The sequence below is a fragment of the Siphateles boraxobius genome, unplaced genomic scaffold, assembly GCF_051911475.1.
Source record: "Siphateles boraxobius isolate OS27281-9 unplaced genomic scaffold, OSU_SipBor_1 13, whole genome shotgun sequence".
NCBI classification, from domain to species: Eukaryota; Metazoa; Chordata; class Actinopteri; order Cypriniformes; family Leuciscidae; genus Siphateles; species Siphateles boraxobius.
Window position 1 is genome coordinate 28,181,515 of NW_027508733.1, and position 18,362 is coordinate 28,199,876.

Genomic DNA, 18,362 nt, shown 5'->3' on the forward strand with positions numbered 1-18,362 from the left:
TGACCCGTACAATGTATTATTAGTTATTGCCACAAATATACGTGTGCAACTTGTGACTGGTTTTGTGGTCCAGGGTCACATTTTAGGTACAGTACAAAAACAATTATTTTAAGTATCGCTCAACTACTGCTGTAAACTAAAGGCCTACCCTGCCTTTCGGAAACATTACTATAATTTTAAAGGTTAAAATTACCTTTTTTTGTATACAAACCTTAAAGATTACAGTAAGTTTAACAATGTTTCAAATCACAATTATGTTTCTACTGTTTTTTTTTTAAATTAATCATAACTTAACATTTCTTTTTACTTCAGGATTAACATGTATATTGAAAAACAAATGTCCTCAAAACATGGGCTAAAGTGTGTCTGAATCATGTCCGAATATAACAAAAGAGAAAAAAGAAACTAGACAGGTGTCTAAATATATAAACTCGTAACTTTGAGTAACAAATTTAAGTAATTCAGTTTTGCTTTTACCTGGTAACAGAAGTGTTTGCTAAATTATACATATGAAGATTATATTGCATCATATTGGAGAAAAATTATGTAATGAATCATGTGACTTCTGCCATGCTCCTATTCTATAAAAGCTGTTGTATTCTTTTTGCTGGTGGGATTCTCTCTGAAATTGGTCTGAGATCATGAAAGCATATTCGAAGAAATTGTCTGGAGTCTGTTTGATTATTGCTGCACACTAGAGATCTTACTTCTATTCTCAAGTGATGGTGTTTAGTGGAGCACTAGAGACCTTATTCCCAAGTGATAGTGTTCAAAAAGGACGAGATGTAATCCGACTCAAACAGGTATTGAAGTATGTAAGTAGAGTATACATTTTATATGTTTCTGGGACACCCCAGAACTTTTTGGGACAACTTTAGTCAGTTGCGTAGTGGAAAATATACCACAACTCCAATTCAATTTTTAAAATGTAAACATTTAAATGGTGGCTAAATGGTTAATTTGTTTTCATGAGGGATTTATTCAAACATTAAATATTTAAAAACAGGTTAAAGGATTCATAACATGGATATTTTTATTATTTTAATATGCTCCTTGAAGATTCAATTATAATGTTATTAAAGTTTTTTACACAATAAAATAAATATATATGTGGAAAAACAATTATTTTAAACCATTCTGACTCTGTCTGAAATGATCTGTTTTTAAGGGGCGGCTCCTTTGAGGCTTGTCAATAAACGATCACTGTTATGATTGGCTAACGTCATAGAATAGGAAACAATATCAATGCCTACTTGCTATTGCACCTTAGTAGGTTTTTTGAAAACTTTATCCATATACAACCATTATTTACAGAGAAAGCATTAGGGCGTGTTCACACTTGGTGTCTCTTTTTGACAAGAAAAGGTTGACGGGTGTTTTTTTAGTAAAAAATCATCTTTTGTTGCTATAACAACAGCTGATAGTGCTAATGTGCAGTGTTTGAACAGTATAGGTAAAGCATGGATAGGGTAACAGAAGAAAATAAGGATATATTTGTACTGGGTAATTTTACTATTGATTGGTTTTCAGAAAATTGCTCATTAACAAAAAAGTTAAAATTAATGGCGGATGTTTGCTATCTTACGCACACATATGATTCCTCAAATGTCAACAATGTTAGTACTTCTAGTTGTGTTGACCTTATACTGCATTTACTAACATTCAGGAACTGTGTCTTCAAAGGAAGTATCAGTGTCATGTCTAGTTTCGGTTTTGTTTCATGTTCATGTTCTTTATTTTGAAGTTTAGTTCCTTGTCTGCCATGGTCTCCTCTGGTCATGGGTCATATGATCTCATTGGTTCAGTGTTTGATCATTCCTTTCTGGTGTGTCTTTTTTAGTCAGTCATTGTGTAGCAACACTAAATTAATGCAATAAACATTAATTGAACAACATTTCCTGTAACAAAAAAAACCCCTTATATACACAACTGATTAGAAAAAACTAAGAAGAAAGTTATTTCAATGAAAAAACAAAATATGATGTGTCACGCAGGGAATATTAGGAATGGCAATTGGTGTTTTTGTCAAATTATACAATGACTTGTTCTTTTTCAATTCAATGAACTGTACAATGTTGTATTTACTGTAAAATTACATAAAACGCAAGGTTAGATATTACAGTTATTCACTATATAGTAAGAAAACTATTCCTATTACAATGTGACAATCCCTGGGTGTTCAATCCCTAACTCGCTTTCTTGAAGATCCGAACCAGCCCCAGTAGCAGAAGCATCCACTTCTAACTTAAAAGGGCACTTGAAGTCCGGCGCTGATCGAGGCTAGGGGCGTTACACAACAAATCCATTGCTGCTTGACAAATCCTTAGCTGCTCGAAAAGCTTGCTCACAAACAGGAGACCACACAAAAACTTGAGTTGTGCTGAGAAGATCCGAAGACGGTGATACAACACTGGCAAAGTTACGACAGAATCCTCTGTATTTTCCTGATTCCTGACATACCCAAAAATCTACGCTACTCCCTTTTATTCACTAGTAGAGAAAAATTCCATAACAGATCTTCGCTTCAACTGGACATATTTGTCCCTGAGCTACCATTTTCCCTAGGTACACCGTTTAGCGAATTCGCATTTGGCAGTTCTCAGTTTAAAGTCAGAGAAGCATCAACAAAATGTGAAAACACATCATGTAAAGAACTTACATTCTCTTCCCAACTGGAAGAATATATTACAATATCGACTAAATAAGCTTCATTTCTCAACTCCATTTGAGAATGTTGATGGTACGTTGCGCATTCCGAACGCCATAACAGAATACTTCATGAAACCTCCGATGCGCGAGAAGTAAGGGGATTTGCCAGTATCCCTTCAGGAGATCTAATTTCGATACAAACTTTGCAGGTACAACTCGGTCTATGCAGTCCTCCATATGTGGAAGTGGAAAGGAATCAGGTTTAGTTACTGCATTGACCTTGCGATAGTCAGTGCAGAAACGAACTGAGGAGTCAGCCTTAGGAACTAATTATTAAGGCAAACTCCACGCATTCTGACTAGGACTTGCAAAATTATTCCAGCGTAGATACTCCACCTCAGCTCTCATCAGCTCACCTTTCCTCGGGTTGAGCCGAAAAGGGTGCTGTTTTATGGGTCGCGCATCTCCAACATTGATATCATGCTAAAGCACTGTAGTTTGTGACAGAATATCACAAAAGAGCGAGCGATGATTTTTGATTAACTTGACGATATCTTAGAGTTAAATTACTTAAACGAAAATCCAACTCATTCAGTATTATGTAGTTCATCAGACGACCACAGGGTACCGAGAAATCCTGGTCAACAACGTCATCTGCCACTGACTACGCAACATCGACACTTGGCTTAGCACTATCGAGAACAGATTCACCTCTTACATAAGACTTAAATATATTAGCATGAACCATTCGTAACTTCCACCAACAGTCAGGTGTAGAAATCAAATAGTTTGTGTCACTCAATTTCTTTGTAATTGTGGAAGGACCTGAGAATTTTGGCTGCAGAGCCAACGCTATCTCACGACCAATTCGTACGAATTTGTACAAGTGATTAAAAGGTGGCTAATTCGTACGAATTCATACGACCTCACTCGTACGAATTTGTACGATTTGTCTATGCCCACGTGATGGGTAGGTTTAGGGGCGGGGTCAGGGGCAGGTCATTCGTACGAATTCATACATAGATTACATTTCTTCATCTGTAAACAATGACAGCATATATGCCTTGTAATGTGGATTCATTGGAAACACACCAGTCTCTGTCTCCCACGCTGTTTCTCCAGGCTGTCCCTGGTCCTCGAGGTGGTTGTCCTCTCTGATCCGGGCCTCGATCCCCACCATGTTACCACTAGTCTCCCGTGGGGTGACGAAGGGGTCGAGGAATCCCAAGATCTGAGAGTACTTCCACCTCTTCCCAGACCCTGCTGCTGACCCACTCCTCTTGTCCATCTCCTTCCTCTTCTCCTTCAGATATGTGTCCCTAAGGCTCTTCCACTTTTTTCTGCAAAAGTCCTCTGAATAAACAATATCTTGTAAGCAAAAAATGTAGCTGTATTTAAGTGGGAAAATGATTTTAAAATAGCGCAAGGCAGCTTGCTAGCTGGTTAGCAGGTCAATAACGTGACTCAAAAGTAGCAGTATATATATATATATATATATATATATATATATATATATATATATATATATATATATATATGCGCGTGTAAAAAATATACCCATAAATATTTTGCAACGTCTTTATACACATTACAGGAGTAATACAACACAGGACAAAACATCAATATTTTTTTAAATATGCGAATTGTTGTTCATCGCAATTTCAATAAAACTGTAAACCCTCGCTCTGAGTTTGCATGTTTTGATGTCCACATGTTCTTGATCAAGAAATTACAGTGACTGTAGCATTTCTATCGTAAAGAAGTGGACAAATATTAAAGATTAATTTGTATTTACAACTTACCAGGTTGCCAAATCTCCTCACTGACCCTCTTCCAAGCGAGGTCCTTTTTGTACCTGTCTCTGTAAAAATATGACGTGGAATCGTACAATTCTGGGTGACTGCTTACAGCAAGAATTAATTTTTCCTCCATAGCTGTCAGTGGTTTTGGAATGAAAGATTCCGAGCAGGAGTTTACGTCACTTTAGCTCCTGAGTGACAGCAGGCAGCTAGGCTCCTGATTGGTTAACGCGGCGCGAATTGACGCCAAAGTTCAGATTTTTCAACTCGGGCGGCACAGTGAATGCACAAAATGCACCATTCGCACGTAACGCGCGTAACGCCCCAGACGCTCAATTCGCGCGAACTTGATGCGCGAATGAGGCGTATTCGCGTCTACCGCGCCGCAGGAATTTTTTTACGGGCGTAACGCGTCTTTGCATTGACTTAACATTGAAATCACTCGTGCCTGACGCGCTATTCACGTCCAGTGTGAACGCAGCATAATGCTGCGTTCACACCGGACGCGAATTGAACGTCAAATTCGCGCCTGCCGCGTCTAGTTATACGCGTGTACACTTTGAATCCATTCGCGAGTCAAGAGCGAAAATGACGCTCGTAAAAAACAAAAGTTTGAATCGAAATTTACGCGCGTCACGCGCGTCGGAGGCGAAATCTGTTGGTGGCCATCTTTTTACAAGACGGCTAATGTTGATCATCAAGAGAGTCACCACTCTGTATTTGCTCTCGAGAGCAGAACAGCGTCGTAGGCATCATCGTCGCTGTATTTGGGTCCACCAGACCCTTCGGAGGTGAACCCAGTTTGGCGAATTTCACCATTTGCTCCTGGAGCTGCGCCTGGTGGACGGCCGCTTTCAGTGGTACTTCCGCCTGTCCCGCACCCAGTTTGTTGTCTGTTGTCACGCATCGGAGCGAGGATCACCCTCGCCCTCACACACCTAATCTGTCATTTATTTTTGTTTTGATGATAAATGGAGCCAGCCTAGGCTACTACAAAAGTGATTATACTGTCCTGTGATTTTTTTCCCTCACACAACACTGTCCAGACACGAACTTTGTTCTTGCACTAAAGTACTAGGCTATGTTGGTTCTCTTTACATTAGAATAATAATAATGTTTCATATAATCTAGATTAGATATGGAATAAATACCATACAAAATTAATGTCTCATATATTAAAATCAAGTTTTTATGTGATAACATATTTACTTCACCAAGTGACAGCAGCAAGCTGGCTCCTGATTGGTTAACGCGGCGCGAATTGACGCCAAAGTTCAGATTTTTCAACTCGGGCGGCACAGACGCGAATTCGCGTTAAACGCGTGAATGCACAAAATGCACCATGCCATTCGCGCGAACTTGACGTGCGAATGAGGCGTATTCGCGTCTACCGTGCCGCGCCCTACGCCTCATTCGCGCCGCAGGAATTTTTTACGCGCGTAACGCGTCTTTGCATTGACTTAACATTGAAATCACTCGCGCCTGACGCGCTATTCGCGTCCGGTGTGGACGCACCATAAGACACTGAGATTTGTCAAAGAAACATGGAGAAAGCAGATCAAGAGGACCTACATAGGAATTACGTTTTCTAAAGGGTTGTTGTTAACGTGATATTTTCTGGAAAAAATGAGCAGCAGTCATTAGCAGTGCAGCACCCGTAGGCTACAGTTTAGAGGAGTGCATGTTCGCAACGGGGAAAGCATGAAGCTTACTTGACAACATCAGTTCATATAGGCCTATCAATATCGTAACGAATAGAAGTAACCTTAAATAAAGTATAGTTATTTGCATCTTTCTGTCTCTATGTATAGTTACTTTTTAAACACTAAAATCGCATTCAGCATGACACGCAAGCGGTTGCCGTGGTAATGAACTACCGTATAATCCTGCATCTGAGGCAAAATTACTAAATATGCAGCGCGAGTTATATATTTCTAACTACAAACAATTGGCCACTGAACCAGCTGATAAAACCTTCCTTTGATTCGATACGTGATTACAACTTGACACTCAAATCAATCGATCGCATTTTACTCATGCAAAAGACGCGGACGTGCACACACACTGAGAGGAAGCGCGGTGTGTCAGTGTTCACCGGGCTATGGTCAAATAATGACGCAGTTACAAGGTGTGTATAATTTAAACTACTTAGTCAACACTAACAGTCAGGGCAGGACTCAGGGTTGTGGGGGCCCCTGGGCTTGAGTCACTTTCGGGCCCTACCTTCTATACATTACTTTAAATAGAACTAAATGATACATACACAAGCTATGTATTAGAGCTACATAATTCTGGATAAACTAAGAATAAAAATAGAGATCATGATTCTGAACAAACAACTTAACAAAATAACATAATTTATGTTAATTGCTGAAGTCTATTAAAATGTTTAATTAATCTGAATTATTTAAAAAAAACTTGGGTTTGAATGATTCAATTCCTCAATCAAATACATTTGTTTCATAGATGAAACAGAATTTTTGTACGAATCTCTTCAATGAACGATTCAATGAAAATTTTTTTTAAAATCATTTGTCGCCATCTGGTGGCGTAACAATATAATCGATCCAATCTTTATTTGAAGTGCAAATCTACTTTCAAATGGTGACTGGTACCATAGACAGTGTTACATGTTTAAAAAAAACGTAATAATTTATTTATATGACCACTGATTAAAGCTTAAAGTTTTTTTCCAATAAATATATAATGATTAAAAAAGTTCAAAGTGATCATGTGTTTATTGCAATGTACAAATGTATTTTGTCAGAATGAGAATAAAACACTTATTTACCTGGAGAACATATTGAAAAACAAACAAATACCCTGTAAGGTTGCAATCATAACAAAACATTTGTATTACATATAAATAGCTAAATCTATGAGTGTATAAATCCAAAAAAAAAACTGTTCCTGGTAAGTGCTGACAGATTGTATACATATAGGCAGTGTTAGGCTGACTTTGACCTATAGTATGTCTACTACATCACATAAATTACAATCTTAGAGTACAATATATAACTAAATTAAATAAGCATTTTCTCATTACCATGGCATTTTAAAGATCATTTAGATGTAATTTAGTACTCTATCAAAAATACATAAATAGAAATTTATAGAACATGCCTAACTTAGTTAAAATTTAGTGGTAGGCTTCCTATAGGCCTCATTATGCTTCTGCGTCAACTCCACGGCGTAGCTACGCTGTCACTCCTACGGCGTCGTGGCCGTTTTATGGTTCTGCGTCAGGTTGAGTTGCATCGCGGTTCATCTGACCAATCACAGCCCTTGTGGTCTGCGTCGCCTCGTCGCGTAGTTAAAATTTTTTGGAGGTGCACGTCGAGCTACGGCGGAGGGGTTCGCGGTGACGCAGAGGGGTCTGCGGGGATACGCCGTCGATTCGACGCAGAAGCATTAAACAGGTTTATGACTGTCGCTATTCTTGTGCTCGGCAATGCGTCTGGTAGCATTTTTCCAGTCATTATAGCCAGACTCAAAAAGGGATTGACCGTCACCCTCGCCAAAAAGGCGGCAAGCAAAACAAAATACACAACCGGTGGATGGTGAGTAGAGCAATCATTCTCTGGGCAAGTACTCACCATTCAAATGCTTATGTTTGAAATGAGTTTTAGAAAACAGTCTCTTCTGATGTTTGTAGTGGCGTTCAGAAGCCTTGATATTAGCTTTCATCAATTTTACCCCAGCGAGCAGGATCAGATAAAGAATCTGTAGTTGGACATTGTTCGGTCGCTGTTTCTGACTGAAGAGATGATGATTCATTGATGAGCTGCCCTGCTCGTGAATTCAAATCGTCTTCAACCGTTTCTTCCAGCGGGTTCGGGTTGTTGTCCTCTGGGTTCTCCGCTTGCACATTAGGCTGTGGTGTCATGGGTGTAAAAAAATCCAGTAATCCTTTTCATTTTACTGAGAACTTCCTTTTTGCATTGCTGTCTTTCATTATTTAGTTTTCTTTTAAGCGCGCCACTCTGATACCGTTTGTCCGCCATTAAATCGCTGCCTAATGCAGACAGGTAGTGATGTGACATTTGAACCGAGGCGGCGGAGCTTGTGTCGAGAAAAAATGGGCGTGCCAGATGAAGCCGCGATTCGAGGCTTGGGTTGTTAACGTGAAAATCACGTGACTAATGACAAACGAGGCCTCGGTTTGTGTGGATACGTCATCGGTTCGGTCTGAGTGTCGCTTTCGGATAAAGGGGGTTCGAAACTCGCGCCACCTTGTGGGTGTTGCAGGAGTAGTAGAAGCAGTTGTAGTAGTGTCAGAGAGTCAGAGAACACTCATTTTCATTGGCGTTATTGAGTCATATATGTGTTAGGGCTGTATATTATTACATTATAGTCTATCAGGTTAGAATATAGTATATTGTTATTATTAATTATAGTAGCTATATTATAGTCTTATTATATTAATGAGATAAGATTATTTGGATTTTTGGATCTGGACTGCTATTTGTTTTGGATTGCAATTTTGGATTTGTTTGCATTTTGCGACTCTTCCTTTTTCCTGGTAATGGAGCCAGCAAGAAAGAGGAGATCCTCCCCCGTCTGGCCTCAACAGAAGCATCAGTAACCTCATTTATACCAGCTGGCACTGGCATTTTTATGTTCCCCTGCATCCTCTGTTCCTTGTGAAAGGATCTTTTCCAAGGCTGGAGAGGTTTTGTCCAAGAAGAGTCTTGGTCTAAACCCCAACACACTTGAAAACATTCTGTTTCTCAATAAAAATCTATTGTAATCCTTCCTTCACCCACCCCAAACTGCAGTTTGCTCCTCTATATCCCCAGTCCCATAAGCACAACACTGCACTAAAACTAGTAACAGTTCACTCCACAGAACCCCCCAGAAACAATTTTTAGCTTTTTCCACCCCAGACTATTATGTTGCAGTTTGCTTTATTACACTCCCTCCACCATAAGCACTGCACTCAACACATGATTTCCATTACACGAGAGTAGATGTTAAAACTTCATGCTGATTTGTACTCGGCTTTCGCCAAGATAAGCACCAACTTATCGTAACTTAAGACGTAGCTTTACAGTAACCTATGCTTCTCCATCCATTTACACATCTTTCCAAATGGTGATGTGAATCTCCTTCTGTCTGGTGTTAATACACACACAACGGCTGCAACCACAGTACGGTCCCCTCATGACAACCGTCTGGATTGAGCAGAGTAGGGGACATCTCTAGGGTCTTCAAGTGGGCAACTTCCTTCCTCAGTGTTTCGTTGACTAGCCCACGACACCTCAAGAGGGCTCGACAGTGACTCTGGCGTCCCAGAGTCACCTCCCTCCGTCCCCCACTCAACTCAGCCCAGCTTACAGACCTTTACATCCCTCCTGCTGCTGAGGCTGCTCCTTTGACCTAACCACAATCTCACAACCTCTCCACAACCCGACCATACGCGCCAACCCGTTTGACTAAGGCTGTCGAGCCCCACTGCCGTCGTTAAAGCAGGTCAGTGGCAACGGTTCCGTATGGCATACTACCGCAAAACACAATATCTGTCCAAACACCAATCCTCATTCACGCAAAATACACAGGAACATAATAAGTGTAATTACTATGCAAACTATACAAATAAACTAACAGACTCATCAAGTTTTCAAGAATTTTTCGAAACCGTAGCATGGGGGCCTGTACACAGCCAGCCAGACTCTTTCCGTCTCAACCACAGCCAGTTGCTGCTCCTCTCTGCTGCTTCAGATAAGTTCTTTACTGTGCGACGCAACTCTAGGCCACTAAATCCGACGTCTCTGAGGAACCTGGTTTTGGAGTGTGCCACAAATCCTCGACAACCCGGACTCTCCATCCTCGCTGTTCTGCTTCAGTGGCCAACTGAGCATACCCCAGTTTCTTCCTCTCATATGCCTCATTTACAGCATCCTCGCATGGCACTGTTAACTCTATCAGTTGAACAATGCATGCTGATCCAGACCACAAAACAATATCTGGTCGCAGGTTAGTGGTGGCAATCTCAGGTGGAAAAATAAGCCGTTGATCAAGATCAGCCAGCATTTTCCAGTCCCTAGTTGCTCGCCTGGGCGGAGGAATATTGTCTTCTGTGTGTAATGTTTTGCTAGAACAGGTGGCAACTTATTGGCCATGTTACGCTTGTCTTCCAATGCTAAAGCCAAACATCGGAGTACTTGGTCATGGCGCCAAGTAATCCGACCTTGGCTAAGAGCCACCTTACATCCTGTCGAAATGTGCCTTAATGTGGCAGGTGATGAACACAAAGGACAAGAGGGATCCTCTCCTACCCAGAGGTTTAGGTTCTGTGGTGATGGGAGAACATCATAAGTTGACCTGATAAGGAAACTGATCCTACTCTCTTCCATTGACCAAAGGTCTTGCCAGCCCATCTTGCGTTGTTCCACACTCTCCCATCTCATCCACTCTCCCTGCTTGGCCTGGGAAATGCCCTTTATACACCTCATCCTCTCCTCCTGCTTTTGCACCTCGTTACCTACGAGCTTCCTCCTTTGAGCTGGGGCTGCCTTGTGCCATTTAGGAGGAGCTAAACTGAGCCCAAAACCCCCTCTTCCATGCTGTACCTGCCCCACGATATCACCAATTTGAAGGGCAGCCTTTGCCTCTTCCACGGATTTCTTTTCTGACCACTTTCACTTTCTGCCTCCCTTACACATTTATCGCGTGACTCTACTAAGGTAATTTCTAGTCTGACCTTAGCGCACTTAAACTTCTCAGTTAAAGCAGAGACTGGCAGCTGCAATATTCCTTTACTATAAAGTCCCACACTGCTGAGGCAGTATGGAACTCCCAACCATTTCCTGATATATGAACTTATTAACTCTTCCAGCTTATCCACTGTTGTCAAAGAAACCTCGTACAGAGTCAGTGGCCACAGCAACCTCGGCAGTAGACCAAACTGAAAGCACCAGAGTTTTAGTTTCCCTGGTAAAGCGCAGCTGTTTATGCTCTTCAACCCTTCCACTGCTTGTTGTCTAACTTCTCCCACTCAAACTGTGTCCTTTAGATCCCCGTCGTACCATCTCCCAAGACTCTTCACTGGCTTCTCAGAAACTGTTGGTATTGGCTCACCATTAATGAAGAATGTTTTATCTACCACCTTGCCTTTAATTATCAAGATGCGATTTAGAGGGCTTAAGTTGCATTCGTGCCCATTCAATGTTATAGGTTAACCTGCCCAATAACCGATTAGTGCAGGCTACTGTTGTAGTCATGGTTGTCATGTCATCCATGTATGCTCTGATTGGTGGTAGTCGCATCCCAGAAGCCAAGCGCTCTCCTCCTACTACCCATTTTGATGCCCTAATGATTACTTCCATTGCCATGGTAAAAGCCAGTGGAGAAATTGTGCATCCTGCCATTATTCCAACCTCTAAGCATTGCCATGTAGTGCTGAATTCTGGAGTTGAGAAACTAAATTGCAAATCTCCAAAATAGGCTTCCACTAAATTTGTTATCGACATTGGTACCCTGAAAAAATCAAATGCTGCCCAAAGAAGCTCATGTGGCATTTCTGTGTTAACTGAAGTTAGAGATCAGTTGAACCAATAGTTTATTAACTGCTGTTTAGTCCACATGTGAACATAAACATTTATTTTTAGTATTGATGGACTTTAATGTCCTGTCCACCACACATTCAACTGATGATAATGTATGTAATGACATGCATATATAGGAGACCTATTTTGTTTTACACTGCATATATTATGTAGTTTTATTGTTTCAGATTTCCGAGACAGATGATGTATGAAGTTGCAGACAACCAGTACTGTGATCTCACCATTCCTACTGTAATTCTTTGAAAACAGTCATGCTGCAAGCCATCCATTTTGACAGTTGTTTCAACAAGAGGTTTAAAGTGATGCATTGTTACTGTATCCATTTGTCTCCTGCGGACTATATGTACACGCTCTAGGAATACAGCCCTGCTATGCATGCATTATTAAATGTTCTTGTCAGAATTAAAAGATTCAAAGACAGTTCAATTTGATGTACACGTTTTATTAATTTGAAAGTTTCCGAAATCCTTTGGGAATAAAATATATATAAAATGACTTGATCATGATTAATGTTCCTGCTACATATGAAGATCATGAACTGACAGTCTTAAGTATGAAGCACAACATTCAGTAGGCTACAGAGAAATATACGTCTTTTCCAGAGTTGTGAGATCCAGTCAGTGTCTACTTTGCTTTTAAAGTATATAAATATAAGTGCAATGTATCAAGTGAAAAGTGAACAAATGAATTGTGTTCAATCCAGTCATCAGTAGATCTCTCTGTTAGGACATATAAGATTTTGTCCTGATATTTAAAATAGTAAAAACCTATAGTACGAGAGGTGCAGACAGAGGACGTCAGAGATTAGGTGATGGTATTTGAATAGAGTATACTGAGTTATCTTAGTCGCATAATCTTAATTGCCTCTCTATGATAAGTACCTTTGTCTTATCAGCATAAAATCAGATTTGCCTATTTTACTAGGCAAAGTAAAATCAATGCTTCACAATATTGTCCTGTGAGACCTTAAGATGACAATAAAAAACCTAATTTAAAAACCTTGAGATAACAATACAGCACAAAACATAAGGAAATGCATGTTGAATATATTGGTAACAGTCTACAATATGTTACAGTAACTAAGTTAACATTAGTTAATGTATTAACTAACCATGAGGAATACATTTGTTGCGGTGTTTGTTAATCTTTGTTAACGTTAGTTAAAAATACAGCTGTTTATTGTTAGTTACAGTGCATTAACTAATGTTAACAAGATTTTAATGAATGTCACGGGTGAAGAATCACAACACAAGGGGAGCTCATGCAAAGTGCCCAAGAGTGGATTTATTTACAACATGAAGAAAAACAACAAAGAAAAACCCGTTGAAGTGCGTTGCCTCTTCCTCGAAGTGCAACGAGTCTGAGCTGTGCTTCTTGGATTCTGAGCTGTGCTTCTTGGAGGCTGAGCTGTGCTTCTTGGAGGCTGAGCGGTCAACTGCTGCTTTCTGGAGAAAGATAGAGTACAGGCATTAGCGTTCTGTCTCGTGCAGAGATCTCTCTCCCTTTGACAAAGTCCATGTGGCTTATGTAGCTGTTTGCTTGATGGGGCACGGCTGGGGCCGATCAGCCTGTGACGAGGGCATGCAGGTGTTCCTCGTCTGTTTCCAGGGCGACGCTGATGAACCCTCTGGGTGCTCGTCACACTCCCCCGTAATACCGCAGCTCCAAGACGGTCCACTTGACAGCCAGGGCCTCCTTCTCCACCGCGGCGTAGTTTTTCTCGGCTGGGGTCAGCTTTCTGCTGATATACGAAACAGGGTGTTCCTCACCTTCCTTGATCTGTGACAGGACGGCTCCCACTCCCGTATCGGATTCATCTGTCTGTAACAGGAAGGGGAACCTAAAGTCCGGTGCTCAGAGTACCGGTTCCGAGGTGAGGGCTGTCTTAATGTTTCGGAACGCTTCCTCCTTTTCTGCCGTCCAGTGAACCTTCTCCGGCTGTCCCTTTCTAGTCAGGTCTGTCAGAGGGGCGGCTAAGGAGGAGAAGTTAGGGATGAAGCAGCAATAATACCCCGCTAACCCCAAGAACGCTCGTACCTGGGTCTTTGTTTCGGGTCTTGGGGCTGAATGGATTGCCTCTACCTTTTTCTCTTGCGGTCGGATGAGACCCTTACCGACCTGGAAACCCAGGTACTTTGCGTCGAAAGGCGCGAGGTGGCATTTTCGTGAGTTTGCGGTGAGCCCAGCCTTCCGGAGCTCTGACAGCACCCTCCGCAGACGGTCCAGATTGTCTTCCCAGGTCTCGGAATGGACCACGACGTCATCGATGTAGGCGGTGGCGTAGGCCTGGTGGGGTCGTAGTAAGATGTCCATCATTCTCTAGAACGTGGCCGGTGCCCCGTGAAGGCCAAAGGGTAGGGTCCGGTACTGCTAGTGGCCGCTAGGGGTGGAAAAACCAGTTTTAGGCTTTGCGTTTTCATAGAGCGGTACCTGCCAGTAGCCCTTGGTAAGATCCAGTGTTGAGATGTACCGGGCCCTTCCCAACCGGTCCAGTAGCTCATCGACTCTAGGCATGGGGTAACCATCGAATTCAGAAACCTCGTTGAGGCGACAGAAGTCATTGCAAAAGCGGAGGCTGCCGTCAGGCTTCGGGACCATCACGATCGGGCTGGACCATGGGCTGCGTGAAGGTTCTATCACCTCTAACTTCAGCATTTGTTGTACTTCCTCCTCAATAGCCTGACGACGGGCCTCAGGGACACGATAGGGCCGCTGCCTGACGATGACTCCCGGAGGCGTGCGGATGTCGTGCTGCAGGACGGTGGTCTGCCCGGTAAGAGAAGAGAATACATCAGAGAACTGATCAATTAGGTGTTTCGGCTCCCCCTTCTGGGCAGCCGAAAGATGGGGGTTGACGTCTACCACCACGGGGTCAGAGGTGGCGAGGGCGGCGAGCTGGTCTCTAGTCCCAACCCATTTCTTTAGGAGGTTGACGTGGTACAGCTGCTTGGCTCGTCTCCTTCCCGGCTGCCGCACACGGTAGGTAACCGCTCCAATTCTTTCTACCACCGTGTAGGGGCCCTGCCATGTGGCCAGGAATTTGCAGGCAGCATTGGGGACTAGGACCATTACCTGATTTCCGGGCTGGAACTCTCGTGGTTGGGCAGCCCGGTTGTAGTGGCGCTGTTGGGCCTGCTGCGCTTTCACCATATGCTCCCTTACCAGTGGCATGACTCGATCGATTTTCTCCCTCATCTGTTTCACATGGTCCACCACGGAGCGATGGGCTTGAGGCTGTTGCTCCCAGGCTTCTTTTGCTACATCCAGGAGGCTGCGGGGTTGTCGGCCGAAAAGGAGCTCAAACCGGGTGAATCCCGTTGAGGCCTGGGGAACTTCGCGGATTCGGAAAAGGCATAGGGTATCATGAGGTCCCAGTCGCGTTTGTCCTCCGCGACCACCCGTCTCAGCATCTGCTTTAGGGTCTGGTTAAACCGTTCCACCAAGCCATCAGTCTGGGGATGGTAGACGGTCGTCCTCAACTGTTTCACCCACAGCAGGCTGCAAAGGCTAGCCATTAGCCGGGACATAAAGGGGGTACCCTAGTCAGTCAGGATCTCTGCTGGGATGCCGACCCGGCTGGAGAGCAGGAAGAGCTCCTGAGCGATGGCTTTGGGAGTGGCCTTTCTGAGGGGGACTGCTTCTGGATACTGGGTGGCGTAGTTGATGATCACCAGAATGTGTTCATGTCCCTGGGCAGGCTTAGGCAGTGGCCCCACAAGGTCCATCCCGATGCGCTCAAAGGGCACCTCGATTATGGGCAGAGGAATCAACGGAGTGGGGGGTGGAGTCCTGGGTGACGTCACCTGACAGGACGGGCAAGCCTGGCAGAAGCGCTTTTTCTTCGGCCTCCAAGCCTGGCCAGTGGAGGCGGTCGCGGATCCGCTGAACGGTGTTAGCGGCCCCCAGATATCCCGCCATGGGGTATGAATGTGCGAGTTCTAGCACGGTCTCCGTCCTTGTGCGTGGCACGACTAACAACGCTTTCTCTTCTCCCCTTCGCTGAGCGACACAATAGAGCAGGCCATTCTGGACAATGAAGTTTGGGAAAGGTTGGGGGCCAGGCTGAGCTTCTTTGCCATCGATGACGCGGACTTGGGTCCAACAGTGTTTCAGCCTGTCATCCCCACGTTGTTCCTTCGTGAATGAGCCCCCTCACGTCACCTGTTGGAACACATCATAAAAAGGGTTTGGATTTTGGGAGGGGGACTCACCGTGTCTTCCGCAGTGGCCAGGAGGACTGGGCGCTGACGAGGTCCCTGAGTCAGCCTCGGTCTTTGGCGGCTTTTTCTACGGCTGGCAGGCAGCGTCAAGGCGGCCAACAGGCGGTCAAACCCGGGCCAGTCTCAGTCTCTCCCAAGCAGAACGGGAACCGGCAGATCCTTCATCACTCCTACCTCCACCGGCCAGGTCCCAGGGCCAGCTGAGATGGTTACTCTGCGAGCTGGTACTTGTCGGGTATCCCCGTGGACACAGGTTATAGGGAGGAAGGCAGAAGACTCTGATCGGGGGGGCAGAATGTTCGAGTGGACCAGGCTTACCGCACTTCCGGAATCCAGGATGGCCCGAACCGGCTACCCTTTGATCCTGACGTTGGCTTCCGGGATGGTTTCAAGCTTCCCACTCTTCTTCTTCTCCAGCAGCTGTCTGGCATGCCTAAATGGGTCTTTGAAGAAGCTGGTTCGTTCTTTCTGTTTCCGTTTGCTGCACTTGCGGATACGTTCAGCCCTGCGATTCCTGGACAGTCTTTGCCTGACCTACTCCCATAAGGCTTTCAGACCCTCTTTTTCTGCCAGCGTTGCCTTCCTGCAGTTCTTCCGTAGTTGTCGGCGCCTTCGCACTAGATGGTCAATCTCCTTTTACCTCCTTCCCTTCTCTTTTTGGGCGGTCCTCTGGTTGGAGGTCACTTCACCAAACCTGTTCTTACAGGCCTGGTATAGGACATCCCCAATGAGCTTAGATTCCGCCCCTCCTCGCAAAGATCCTTCTAGTATCTTGGCCAGGTCGGTCTCCAGTGTACGCCATGCCTCTATCTCACTTAATTTTGGCCATTTGAGCATGCCTCTTCTAGTTGGTTTCTTTGGCTCTGCTTTTGGCTCTGTCCTGTGTGAGTTGGTGGCGGCTGGGTCTTGGTACTCTTGGTCTGCTGTTGTGGAGCGTCATGTGACTTATATTCTGAATTCCTGTGGACAAATTCTGTCAAAATAATAATAATAATAAAAAAAATCTATTTATTGTTGAGCCAAACCAATAAAAATATATATATTTTTATACTTTTATTATGTAATATAGTATGCATACTAATACATAATAAAACAAATCATTTTAAATTACAACATTAAACATCAAAGTAAGAAAATAACTTACCGCTGATGTAGATTTTGTATATATGGTGATATTTTTGACGAACAGACGACTGTTAGTTTTCACTGAGTATTGGTGTTCAAAGCTGCTGTTTTCATATTCAGCTCCTTCATATGTGCTATCAAAAGTGCGTAAGATCAACACTGGAGGATCCGGTCATTTCTGTATACCAGTGAATCTCCTTAATATCAAGATCACAGGTTGTAATTACATCAGATCCTAAAGTTACTGATATGTTTGTTAGAGTCTCTGTGGCTTGATTAAACATGAACAGATCTATGAGAGAAAGAAAAACACATTTATTAAGATATAAAATCGAAAGAAAACGGACTCAATAAAATGTGACATGAGAAACTCACAGATCTGCAGCTGTATGATCTTCATGATCTGATCCAGATGAATAATATCTGCTATACTGTGATCATTTCAACATCTCGCACTGCATGTGTAATGGGTTAAATATGTGCTTCCACTTGCTACATTTATTTTCATGTATGGCCCCTTTAATCGCACTCTCCACCCAGATCTGGTAGTATGATGAACTGGTTCCGGTAGGGTCATTTAGATTTAGTGAATGGCTGCGGTGAGTGTGTGCTCCATGAGAAAAATATATTGTAGTAATTGTATAACCATTTTATGGGTTAATGCTGAATTATGCGTGTGTTTAGAAGTATGTTATTTGATTTGTGTTCGTGCCACTGTTATATGTATTATCAAGTAATATCAAGTTTAATGTTCACCTCCATTATAGAATATGCACGAGGGTGAATCCTGAATCTATTCTGTTAAGAACAGATACAGACCATGAGTTTGAAATTTGTTGATTTATAACTGTTTATTATGTAGTTTATGTAAATGAGAGTTCAATTTAGATTTGCGTCAGCCAAGAGAGTGAATAGTGAGAGCGCAATTTGGTGTCCATCGTGAGTTAAACACAACACAACGCAGAGACAACACTGTTACACAGGGCTCTCAAGTGTCGCAT

General features: G+C 43.1%; 2 protein-coding genes across 2 annotated transcripts in view; both read left to right on the forward strand.

Moving 5' to 3' along the window:
• LOC143736249 (uncharacterized) overlaps window positions 1-18,362 on the forward strand; it is a 115,466-nt gene that overhangs the window by 96,487 nt on the left and 617 nt on the right. The gene's annotated exons all lie outside the window — the stretch shown is intronic.
• The window catches only part of rpl32 (ribosomal protein L32), a 251,962-nt gene that overhangs the window by 5,193 nt on the left and 228,407 nt on the right, over window positions 1-18,362 (forward strand). The window lies entirely within an intron of this gene.